Source organism: Dipodomys spectabilis, unplaced genomic scaffold (assembly GCF_019054845.1).
Source record: "Dipodomys spectabilis isolate Male_0828 unplaced genomic scaffold, ASM1905484v1 ptg000308l, whole genome shotgun sequence".
In the NCBI taxonomy this organism is placed as follows: domain Eukaryota; kingdom Metazoa; phylum Chordata; class Mammalia; order Rodentia; family Heteromyidae; genus Dipodomys; species Dipodomys spectabilis.
In genome coordinates, this window is record NW_024870985.1 from 335,973 (window position 1) to 349,049 (window position 13,077).

The window sequence follows — 13,077 nt, forward strand, 5'->3', positions numbered from 1 at the left end:
CTACACCTTGGGGAATTGTGAGAGCAAGATGAAAAAGGCTCTGGAGAAGACTGATTTAGCAGTATTAAGAGACTCAGTACTCAACAAAGAGTGGCTTCCGATAGCTTTCATTAGGCTCCAGTTAAATCACAGTCAAGTGGATCAGATCAATCTTTTCATTAAAGGAAAAAGCATGAGTAATTCCACCAAAAGTTTCTCATCTCTATAGTAAAATCATTATTTTAGCTTAAAAAATCCTCTAATTATTTAAAAACAAATTGAAACTGAAAAAATAAAAATAAAACTTACTATGTTATTCTTATTCCATAAGTAAACTAGCCACTATATTTTAAGAGAAATAATACAGGAAACCTAAAAGAAAAACTCACCCCTGTGACTCGAGCAATTTTGAACATCCCATAAGCATAAAGCTGAATAAATCCAGAGCTTCCTCCAAGGACAAGAATATTTAATCTAATAAAAAAATGTAACAAGCAGAGAACCAGTGAACAACACAGATGATTGTGGGTGTTTTTTATATTTGTTGATTTTATTTCTACACTATCTTTAAAATATAATTAGCATGAACTTATAGTACAAAAGTGTTACACTGTGATATTTACAACATGAATATAATATACTTTGATTAAATTTACTCCTAATCTATATTACTCTTTCTTAACTATCCTTCCTCCCTATCTATTCCTTCCTAAGTTTCTGGAGGGCTTCATGATGGTATTGTCATACATATATATTCACCTTCCCTCACCATCTCTTTTTCCTTTCTCCCTCCTGCTGGCTCCTCTTCTCTCTTTTAGATGACCGTGGTTTTTTTAGCCAAAATATCAATTGTTACTGCTTTCATCTAATCTGAGTGCTAAAATTCCTCTTTGGGGAAAACTGATACACTAAGCAAACACAGCAACTCTCAATATTCAATCACAGCAGGCCATTTCTTTTGTTTCCGAAGAACAATATATATTTCTTATAGCTAACATTAAGCATTTATAGTAACATAACATACTAATAATTGTATTCACATACAGCCAATAACAAAACAGTTTTATTATGGATATGACACAATGAAGAACTTGGATAATTAAAATTGAAATTTTAAAAATTCTAGTACTATCCCCTTTTACTTATTAAAAACAAGTATACTGCATTACTGCTAACACATGAAACAAAGAACGAGCACACAGTAAAAACAGCAAGACGGTGACATCTATTATTTGAAGACACGGAGTGTTTACAATGAGATAACATAACAAAAGATTTGCTCCTGAAAATTTGGAAATGCTCCTCCAATATGAAAAGTGACTTAAAGAAATCAGACTTATTTAAATTAGATTTACCTGACATCTCCCAAGCATTTAATAATTTCATCAGAATTCTCCTCACTACAATATAAAAATAAATTGAGTCATCTTTCAACCATGTTCTTTCAACTAAAAAAAAACCATTATTTTATTTGAAAACAGCAAAAAAGTACATCTTACCTAAATATTTTTGAGGTGCTGCTGTAACGAGAGAAAAGAGAGACAAAGGTAAAATGATACTCATGAGAGAAGTATGTACCAATATTTAAAGCAGATTAACCTGCAAGATTAAGTCCAAAGAAATACAACTCTGATACTTACTTTTTTGGTAATGTGGGCAGCTTGGGTAAGAGAAGGTTTGACTCATCTTCAGCATTATAGAAGGATATTAGAACACTAAAAGGAAGGGGAACCAGGCATTACACAAACAGTAATAAGTTACTTCTCTTTCTATTAAAAATATATTTTTTAAAGACTCATTCCATAACATTAAGAAGTAAACATATGCCAGACATCCTGGCTCATGGCTCATGCCTATAATCCTAGCTACTCAGGAGGCTGAAACATGAGTGTCACCGTTCAAAGCAAGCTGGGGCAGGAAACTCAGTGAGACTCTTATCTCCAATAAACCACCAGAAAATGAGAAGTGGTGCTGTGGCTCAAGTGGTAAAGGGCTATCCTTGAGCTAAAGAGCTCAGGAACAGAGCCCAGGCCCAGAGTTGAAGCCCCACAACCAACAACAACAACAAAAAGTAAAGATATGGCACAGATAGTTTACCTGTCTAATAATCACAAATAAGAAATGATAAAAACAGAAATTTCTTTTGTTTGTAAAAACAAATGGACCTACTGTTATTCAACAGTTTTCTTGGGCTGGGAAGGTGGCTCAGCGATTGAACGATTGCCTTGCATACATGAGGCCCTGTGTTCGCTTCCTCAGCACCACATAAGCAGAAAAAAAAAAGGTCAGAAGTGGCGCAGTGGCTCGAGTGGTAGAGCACTTGCCTTGAGCTGAAGAGCTGAGGGACAGTGCCCAGGCCCAGAGTTCAGGCCCCACAACCGGACCCAAAGCAAAAACAAAAACAGCTTTCTTAGCATGAAATACCTTCAGCCAGGTGCCTGTAATCCTAGCTGCTCAAGAGGCTGAGATCTGAGGACCATGGTTCAAAGCCAGCCTGGGCAGGAAAGTCTGTGGGACTCTTATCTCCCATTAACCACCAGAAAACAGGAAGTGGAGCTGTGCCTCAAAGTAACAGAGCACTAGCCTTCAGCATGAAAGCTTAGGAACAGCACTTAGGCCCTGAGTTCAAGCTCTTATGACAGATAAAAAAAAAAAAAAACAAAAACACACACAAAAAATCCACCTTTCATATATACTCAGTATTGGGATACTGAAAATATATGATTTTTTAACTCATATCTAAGAAATTTTGCTACTAAAAGTAACTTTACAGAACAGTGCAATTAATATATCATTTAATTACTGGTTCTATGGCTTACATACATTTGCCATCTGACAAGACAGCAGGTACAAGAGACTATATCATAAACTTTGCAACAGTCTCAGTAGCTGGGATAACAGCATGTGGGTTTATAGGCATGTACTACTGCACTTGGCTTATAAATAGGTTTATTTCCCCTTGTCATTCTCAAATAAGACTGGAAACAGATAAGCTAGCAAATGAAAGAATGGGAACTTAGAAGTATTTTTCACACTTTTACACAAAGTAGCTATCCTGAGTTTCTAGACTTAACAGGAAACAATTCTAAACCATGAGTACCAAGTACTGAGAACACAGTTAGCAAGTAAGTGAGCTGGGATAGGAAGTACAAATATGGTCTGCTTCTCTCACTTTCTAGAAGATTCACTGATTACCTGATAACGGATTAATCACTGTGGATTCATGTATATTTCAAATGCCAGGCTACCACCTTGTTATCTATTTCTTTCAGGCCCTTCATCAAGTTGTCAGTTAACATTCAGGATTTACAAATTTATTTGATATCAAGTTAGTAAAATTTAATCAGTAAGGAGGAGGTGAGGGAAAAAATTATTTTTTTAGGGGGGGTGGTTGGTAGTGGGGTTTGAACTCTGGGCCTTGAACTCTAGCCTGGGTGCTGTTCCTCAACTCTTCACCTCAAGGCGAGTGCTCTACCACTTGAGCCACAGCACCAATTCTGGTTTTGTGGTAGTGAATTGGAGATAAGAGTCTCATGGACTTTCCTGCTCAGGCTGGCTTTGAGTGGTGATGCTCAGATCTTAGCCTCTTGAATAGCTAGGATTACAGGCGTGAGCCACAGGCTCCCTGCAGAAAAGTAAATTTTTTAATCCTCCCTTCCCCAAATTCAACATCACCCAGATTCACTAGCCCCTCAGTCTACCTTTACTGCAAGCTTTACTTGTCTATACTATTTTGAAAGCATTTTTGGAAATTTTACTTCTAGTAATTAATCTAAGGAGTAATTACACAGAGTTATTTCAAGTACTCAGAATGTTTATACAACATTGCTTATAAAAACCCAAAACTGACAATTATCTAAAACCACCATAGGAGTCATATTAAGTAAATTAGAATATATGAAAAAGTGAATTGCTATGCAAGCATTTAACATTAATGTGATAAATCTATCTCTATTGAGCCAAAAAGAAAAAAATTATGTACGAAAATAGGAAGCATCATTAACTTTAAAAAATTGTATTCTTATTATAAAGGTGATGTACAGAGGGTTTACAGCTCACTGACTTAATAAAAGTGCACACATAGATCTCTATTTGCACATATCAAGCAACGTGGAAAACTGTTCACCAAAATAAAAGCAGTTGCTACATTTCAGTGATAAGCTTTCAAAGAATATTATTTATTTGTTTGTTTATTTATTTATTTATTTTGGGTCCAGTAGTGGGGCCTGAACTCTAGGCCTGGGCGCTGTCCCTTAGCTCTTCAGCTCAAGGCTAGCGCTCTACCACTTGAGCCACAGCACCACTTCCGGCTTTTTTCTTTTTGCTTATGTGGTGCTGGGGAATCGAACCCAGGACCTCATGCTTGCAAGGCAAGTGCTCTACCACTGAGCCACCTTCCCAGCCCGTCAAAGAATTTTAAGTCCTTACATTTACCTAGAAAAAAATTAAGCAATGAAGAATATATATTCACTTTACAAAAGCAATTTGCTTTTTTCTTAGAGTACTAATGATGCAGACAAAGTTGACACTAGGATTTAGTAGTTTACAGAGCTGACTGTATGTGTACCACAGCTTAGAAAAGGACTGCCACTGTGAAACACCTGGCAGAGAAGTTCAGTCATCATAGCCCTACCAGCCAGGATAGAAGAGGTAGCAAGAGGCAAAAGACCACACAGAAATGAAAGAACTGGAGTCAAAGCAGGGGGTCCTCATGTGTGACCTACTTATTTATATTATGCATATCTTATTCACACATATTCATACATATTCATAAGAATGCTTCCGAGCCTGTACAATTACCACTGAAATATTTTCTGGGTAAAAGGCCATGATGGCATTGATTAGACTGGCAAACGGCAGCTGGTGCTTGACCAAAGGGTAGAGGACAGGAGTATAGAACAGAACAAAGTTAGAGTTTACTGCGCTTATCTTTGCCAAGAAGCCACATTTTTCCAAAGAGGTATCTCCAACAGATAGAATTCGAGCTATGAAAAATGTTTAACCACTTAAAAAAATTCCAAAGGACGGGGCTGGGAAGGTCTCTCGGTGGTAGAGTGCTTGCCTTGCATGCCTGAGGCCCTGGGTTCAATTCCTCAGCACCACATAAGCAAAAAAGAAAAAAAGCCAGAAGTGGCACGGTGGCTCAAGTGGTAGAGTGCTAGCCTTGAGCTGAAGAGCTGAGGGACAGCACCCAGGCCCAGAGTTCAGGCCTCACAATTGGAAACCCCGCCCCAAAAAAAAAAAGAAATCTAATTTTGTCCAATATTGGATTATGTGACACTTGTTTACAACTAGAATATACACTGATAATCTTTGGTTTTTGTTTGTTTGTTTTTTGGGTCCAGTCAAGGGGCCTGTGGCCCAAAGGGGTAGAGTACCAGCACAAAAGCTCAGGGACAGTGCCCAGGCCCTGAGTTCAAGCCCCAAGACTGGTGCATATGTGTGTGCACACGCGTGCGTGCACGCACACACACACACACACACACACACACACACACACACCATGCTTCCCCTAACACCAGTATTTCTTATTATCATTTTCTATGACCTTAGGAGCATTAACACCTTGGGACTAGCTAGGTAGTGAAATTCTAGGTAAATGAGAGACACCCTCTTCTTTTGACATGTAAGAAAAAGCCACAAAGGGGAGAGGGGAGGGCTGGCACTGTCTCTGGCAAGGGAAGACAGGCGGGAAGGAAAGATCTGGAAACTAGAACCTTCCGATCGCCCGCACCTTCACACTCCTTGCAGAGCTGGGGGTCCTTGCATGTCCTCTGCTCTCTACACTGGAGGCGGCGGCAGTGGCTACAGATGGCTCTTTGCCGTGCCCTGAGCAAGGAGAGGCTGCGGTGCCCTATGTGAACTTCGCCCTGGGGTGATGCCAATGTGGGCCGCACTACTTTCCTCTCCTCTTTATCTCCCAATAGGAGGGAGCTGACAGCTTGGCCCAGCCAGCAGAAAACCTGTGAGCCAGGCTCCACTAGACAAGCAGGCCTTCACCTCCCTGAGGACTGGGGACCTGAGAGAGCAGACGCAGGCGGACATTTCCCCCACCGCAGCCAGGGCAAAGCTGTCCATGGCCTGGGCAGATGGCACCATCCCCATAGCCCTGCTCTAGCTTGTCTTCCCCACTGTCTCTCCCATCCTCTCCTTTTCCACACTGGTAGCTCATGCCTGTCTTCCTACCTACTCAGGAGGCTGAGATCTGAGGATTGTGGCTCGAAACCAGCCCAGGCAGGGAAGTCTGTGAGACTCTTATCCCCAATGAACCACAAAAAGCTAGAAGTAGAGCTGTGGCTCAAATGGTAGAGCATTACTCTTGAGCAAATCAGAGCTCAAGGGCAGCACCCAGGCCCTGAGTTCAAGCCCCATGACCTACTTAAAAATAAAAATTGGAAAAAAAAAATTGAAAAATCAAGAGAGTTTCCCCCAGTCAGAGATTATTACCCAATTTGAGGACCCCACCCCAGCTTCTATCTTCTCATGGGATAAAGTCCAACACAACCCACATTTTGGTCTCATCCAAAGTCCCAGCTGTGACCTCTGCTCCATCCCCTTCTCCTGCTGCTCTCCCAACACTAAGCAGGCAAAGGTGGGCATTAAATGTCCTTTGAATGCCAGCTAGCTTGAAACACATAAACGCATAAGTGATGTTAAACAAAATCCCTACGAACAATGACACGGCATTAGACCATGCCTGTGGAGAATGTACACATTGGCAGAGAAGCAGAGAGAACACTGAAATAAAAGGTGGGGTTCTGAGGCAGGCTCCAGTGGCTCACACCTATCAATCCTAGCCACTCAGAAGATTGAGATCTGAGGACCGTGGTTCAAAGCCAGCCTGGGAAGGAAAGTCAGATGAGAGTCTTTAGTTCCAATGAACCAGCAAAAAGTCAGAAGTGGAGCTGTGGTTCAAGTGGTAGAGCACTAGTCTTGAGTAAAAAAACTCAGAAAAGCACCTAGGCTCTGAGTTCAAGCCCCAGGACCAGCACACACACACACACACACACACACACACACACACACACACACACACACACACACACACACACACTTCAGCCCAGGCCAAATCCTATGTTCAGGACTTGACACAAGAAAACATGAGTTTTACCCCCAGGAAGTACGGCATTTATTTAGGCACAAGAAAGCCGACTCTACTTCAGCTCCCGATGGACACGCTGACACTAGTCAGAGGGGCCCTGGGGCCTCGTCTGCGTATGACTCATGGCTGACCTCCCTGAAGAGCACTAGGCCAGCGATTGCAAAGACACCAGAGTAACACATGCAGCCACAGAGGCGATACTCAGGGGTGGGGAGCCTCAGGGGAGGGTGGCACTGCTGAACCAGTCAGACACTAGGGAGAGAGCTCCATCCAAGAGCCAGCCCAAAGGTCACCGCCATGGAGACAAACTTCCTGGGAGGAAGTCTGAGGACATGGAGAACGTTCCAGATGAGCATCTGCGACTCCCTAACTTACATGTTCTGCGAAGATCTCAGAATAGATTACCCCCCCCCCCCATTAAAATGGAGGCACCTGGTAGCTCACACCTGTCATTCCAGCTACTCAGGAGGCTGAGAGCTGAGGATCGAGGTTTGAAGCCAGCCTGGACAGGAAAGTCCATGAGACTCTGATCTCCAGTGAACCACCAAAGGCCAGAAGTAGAATTGTGGCTCAAGTGGTAGAGCACCAGCCTTGAGCAAAAATAGCGCAGGGAAAGCGCCCAGACCCTGAGTTCAAAACCCAGGACCAGCACAATAAATTTAAAAAAGCAACAATGAACTTGATACATGGCTCAAATGGTAGAGTACCTTTACTCCACTTAATTAATTACCAATTCATTAAAGTATCACTTTAATAAACTGACTTTTTAGAGACAGGAAGCATAGCTCAAGTGGTAGAGTGTCAGCCAGGAGAGAAAAATCTGAGCATGAGCAAAGGAGGTCCTGAGTTCAAACCCCAGTACTATCACACACACACACACACTCACACACACACACACACACACACACACACACACCAATTGACTTTTGGTTGTTAAAATTATGATTAGAGAAGGATAAGGTGACATCTAATATTAGTACCCAGACAATCATGCAAAATGTCAAACTGTTGTTGAATGCAAAGGAATAAAGAGTGATATTCTGGGGCAAACACAGGCACACTGTCTCCAAGGAAGGAAAAGAAGAAGGGGAGGGAAGAGAGGAGAGAGGGGGGGGGGAAGGGGAGAGGGAAGGGGAGCGGAAGGGGAGGGAAAAGGAGGGAAAGGAAGGGAAGGGGAAGGGGGGAGAGGAAAAGGAAGGGGAGGGGAGGGGAGGGGATGATGACATACTATCAGGGACCCATCTGCCCCTTCCTCTAGGTTGAAATTCAAAAATGTTCCCAGCAAAAGAATGGAGTCTTGTTCAGCCTGGATGGGGGGCAGGCTGGGGGGGAGGGGGTGCTAGCGCCCAGGCTAATTGTGCTCTGCATTTGCAGGGCAGCCCAGTCCCCCACCACACCCAAATAGCACCGCCCCACACGCATGACCCCATAGATCCTGCTCTCTTTGGATGCCAGACACTGACCCCCCAACCCGGCTGGCAGGGGAGGCTGCGGACCGAGGGGCCACATCCTCTAAATAAACAGACACCCAGGGGTCCCACAGGTTCTCAGGAAGTATTGAGCTCATCCACTGGCCAAAGAACCCACGTGCTCCTAAGAGACATCGGGAGAGACAAGACATGAAATGTATCCGAGATGCCGCCAAAGCTGCTGGCTGCACCGGAGAAATCTCAAAACAAAATGCAATCATAATACAGCGGGTGTATTATATACATCAGGTATAATACATCAGGTACCAGTGGCTCACACCTGTCATCCCAGCGACTCAGGAGGCTGAGATCTGAGGATCATGGCTCAAAGCCAGCCTGGGAAGGAAAGTCTGTGCGACTCTGATCTCCAATGAACCACTAGAAAACCAGAAGTGGTGCTGTGGCTCAAGTGGTACAGCACCAGCCTTGAACACACCACATAATTCTGTACTGCCACCTACACACTTGGGAGACCTCAGCCTATCATGATCATGGGTGAGCAAGGAAGCCATTCCGTCCCATGGATTTGCAGACAATTCATAAACCTGTCCCTTAGCTGTTTTGCTAGAGACCTAGTGCTGTACCACTTGAGCCCAGCTCCATTTCTGATTTTCTAGTGGTTCATTGGAAATAAGAGTCTCGTGGATTTTTATGCCTGTGCTGGTTTTGAACCTCAATCCTCAAATTTCAGAGAAACTGGGGTTCCAGGCATGAGCAATCGGCACCTGGATTCTCCTGAATTTTTTACCCTAGCTGATCTAGAACCTCCATCCTCCCAATCTGCCTCAGGAGTAGCTAGAATGATAGGAGAAAGTGACCACACCTGGCTTCACATCCTTTCTGGAAAGCTCCTTTGAAAACAACAATGATTAAAAAACCCATCACTGAAACAGCACTCCCGCCGGCCATTCTCGAGTAGGGAGAATCACGGTCAGTCTCCACACAGAGTCCGAGTACACAGACAGAATGCAGGCAGAGACAGGCGCAGGAGAGTAGACGGTCTCCCAGATGCACAGGGGGGCGCTAGGGACGTATGTACAGCAGGAAAGGGGAAGGTGGAGAGGACAGCAGCCAGAACTCAGCCTTGTGGGAAACGGGATCACCACGTGCGGGGCAATTTCCCGCCCTCTTGTCCTCCACAAAGTACATCAAGACCCGGAAATGGGCTATTTTGCAGGAATTCTAGTCATTCATTCGAACCAAATCAGCCTTGTGTGATGTGCGAAGAGACAAGGCTCTAGAAGGGCACTTTGGGGGACGTCCCAAAGCCAGTGCGGCTAAGGAGTTCCTTCACTTACAATGTAATCCGTGCCTTCCACCCCCAGCGGGCCACACACCAGGAGCTCAACTCTCAGGAGATCTACTCGGAAACCTGGGTGGTATCAGTGCCACCCCAAGTTCTGGAGCCCCTGTCTCTGTGCCTCTGAAGGGCAGCAAGAATCACACAAGGCCAGTCTCCTGAGGCCTCCACGTGTGAACCTGACACAGAATGCCAAGGACCAGCCACGAGCCTCCAAGGACATCTATCCCATCAGCACCGTAGCTGCCGGAAGTCACCACCAGCAGAGACCAGTCACAAGTACCAACGGGAGACTATCCTAGTCAGATTCACACCAAAGGGCTGTAGAGCTTTCACCCCACCCTTTATTTTTTATTTTTTCAAAAACACTATCTCAAGCTCCCTATTTCTAGAAACCTACTTGTGTTTTCCCTTAACTGCTCTCATCTCGCTTTCTGTAAATAAATGTTGATTCACCGGCAAAACAGACTCCAGGAGAAGGTTCTTGAAAGAATCGGGTGTGTTTCAGAAGTAACCTTCTTGGGTTTTTCTTCTTGAAACCAAAGCACCTTTGTAAATAGGCACAGAATAAATTTTAAAAGAAAACAGCTGGGCGCCAATGGCTCATGCCTGTGATCCTAGCTACTCAGAAGGCTGAGGTCTGAGGATCATCGTTCGAAGCCAGCATGAGCAAGAAAGTCCCTGTGAGATGCTTATCTCCAATGAACCACTCGAAAACCAGAAGTGGCACTGTGGCTCAAGTGGTAGAGTGCTAGCCTTGAGCACAAGGAGGCTCAGGGACAGCGCCCAGGCCCTGAGTTCAAGTCCCATGACCAACTAAATAAATAAGAGGTCGGGAAGATTAAGGAAGTAAGATCGTGTTTGTTCCAGAAAATGGAAGGACAGAGAGAGGACCTGGGATGACGAAGGGGTGAAAAACCCTCATAAGACCTGACCCCAAAACCACTTAGGAAAAAATGCTAGGAACACAGATGAAGACAGGAGTTCGAGGACAGACATGCTCAGAGCTTATTTCTAGCTGAGGAGAACAATCAAGAATTGCAGCGGACAGCCCCTTTGGGATGCAACTGGAGGAGAGAAGAGCTTTGAAATGGAGTTAGAGGAATTTGGGGAAACAGCATCCCCACAGAAGGATGAAGCTAGATGAAGACCGAATGACCAACACAGGTGCAATTGGTTCAGCCCTCCTCCTACATCACTACAGCTAGACCGGCAAGGCCTTCCCTCTCTTCAAGTCTAGTCTCCATCTCACTCCAGTAGATTCTACGTGCCCCTCCCTATGATAGGTAGGCCAAAGTGGAATTGTTCTCAAGTCATTTCCAGCAGAGGTGGGTGCAAATCAAACAAATAATGACCCTTGAGTTTCATCCACAATTCCTGGAGTTTCTAACAAGGAGAAACACACACACACACACCCAAGGCACACATACCCAAGGCACACACACACACACACACACACACACACACACAAAGCTCCCATTCTGACACTCCAGAGGCACACCTGGAGTTTCTAACAAGGAGAAACACACACACACACACCCAAGGCACACATACCCAAGGCACACACACACACACACACACACACACACACACACACACAAAGCTCCCATTCTGACACTCCAGAGGCACACCTGGAGTTTCTAACAAGGAGAAACACATACACACACCCAAGGCACACACACCCAAGGCACACACACACACACACACACACACACACACACACACACACACACACCCAAGGCTCCCATTCTGACACTCCAGAGGCACACCTGGCCTGCCTGGTAGGAACTCCCAGCCATGGTCACTCAGTCGGTCTGTGATCACTGCCCCTGCCTAGGTGGAGCCCACCAGCAGAGGTCTGAAAACACAGATCCATGGGGCGTGACTTGATTTCCCTGAATATTGTAGACCCTACCACACACACCAGAAAACCCAGATTACACTCACTACCGCTCCTCCCCAACCCACCTCCACCAACAGGCATCCAGAAGAAAAACAACAGAAAAGAAATAGGTAAATAAATGAACACACCGGGCTTTGTTCAGGAACACAGATCCATAAATCTTGATCTTGATTGGCTTTTTTTTTTTTTCCTACCTCTGTACATCTGGGTTCCCATTTATTTTAAAACAGAGAAAGGAGGAAGCCAAAAAACGTGGTTGTGCAAAAACGACGAAGCCAGCCAGGCTAACCATCAGTGATTAAAGCCACAGTCAGGTGAGCAAAGGTGTCTCTTAAGGCTTCCTCCTCCTCCTCCTTGCTCTTCCTCCTCCTCATCCCTCCTTCTCTTTTTCTCCTCTTCCTCTCCTTCTCCTCCTTATTCTTCCTCCTCACTCTTCCTCCTCATTCTTCCTCCTTCCCCTCTTTACTCTTCCACCAACCTCTATTTTGACATCCGCATGACCTGATGGGACCCCAGAAGATGGGAGGATGGAAGTGCTTTTATCTCCAATGAGCCAGCAGAGAGGTGGGAAGTAGAGCTGTGGCTCTAGTTCAAGGCCAAGGAAGCTCTAACCTACAACTCTCTCCCATCCCCCTACAATACCCGGAAGTCCAGTGAAGGATTCTGCCCACCATGTCCACCTCCCACCCCCAGCCAGGCCTGACATTTATAGATCCACCTTGGCCTCTCCTCAGTTCCCCTCCTGCTCTGGCCTCAAAGGCAGAGTCTTGTGCCTCTGCCTCCAGGCGCTGCCCTTCAGAGACCCCTAAAAATTCATCCCCAACAGTTCCATTCCCAGAGTACCACATCTGGCCTTCAGGCTGAAGGCCAGGTATGAGAGCTTGCACCTGTAATCCCAGCTATGCCAAAGGTATGCATGGGAAGAGCACCATCTGAGGTCCCCTACCTGAATAAAAGCAGCTAAAGCGAAAAGGGCTGGGTGCCCAGCCAGTGGAGGGAAGCACCCACCCATTGAGTGAGTGAGAGAAAGAGAGAGCTAGAGAGGGGGGGGAGAGCAAGTGAGCACATCTTCAGCCGAGCCTCAGTTCGTTTTTGTGAATTGTCTTTCCGAATGCAAACCACAGCGTGGAGATTCGAAGGCTAAAAATCAATTTGGGGGCGGCGTCTGTCCAAACCACAACCCCAGGGGCTGGGTGATGCAGTGCGTGGGGTCTACCCCCGCCCCTTCCCCTGTCCACAGTGAGGGAGGAAGTGCTACAGGATCGGGCATGCCCAGAGGTTGTCCTGGGCGCCCCCCTTCTGCCCAATCCCCCCCCACACCCCT

At 45.3% G+C, this 13,077-nt stretch overlaps 1 non-coding gene across 1 annotated transcript; it reads right to left on the reverse strand.

The window, feature by feature from the left end:
- Nucleotides 1–4,309: 4,309 nt before the first annotated feature.
- On the reverse strand, nt 4,310–4,374 carry Trnaa-ugc. Its single transcript has one exon. It is a non-coding gene; the product is annotated as a tRNA-Ala (tRNA).
- Between the last annotated feature and the right edge of the window lie 8,703 nt (nt 4,375–13,077).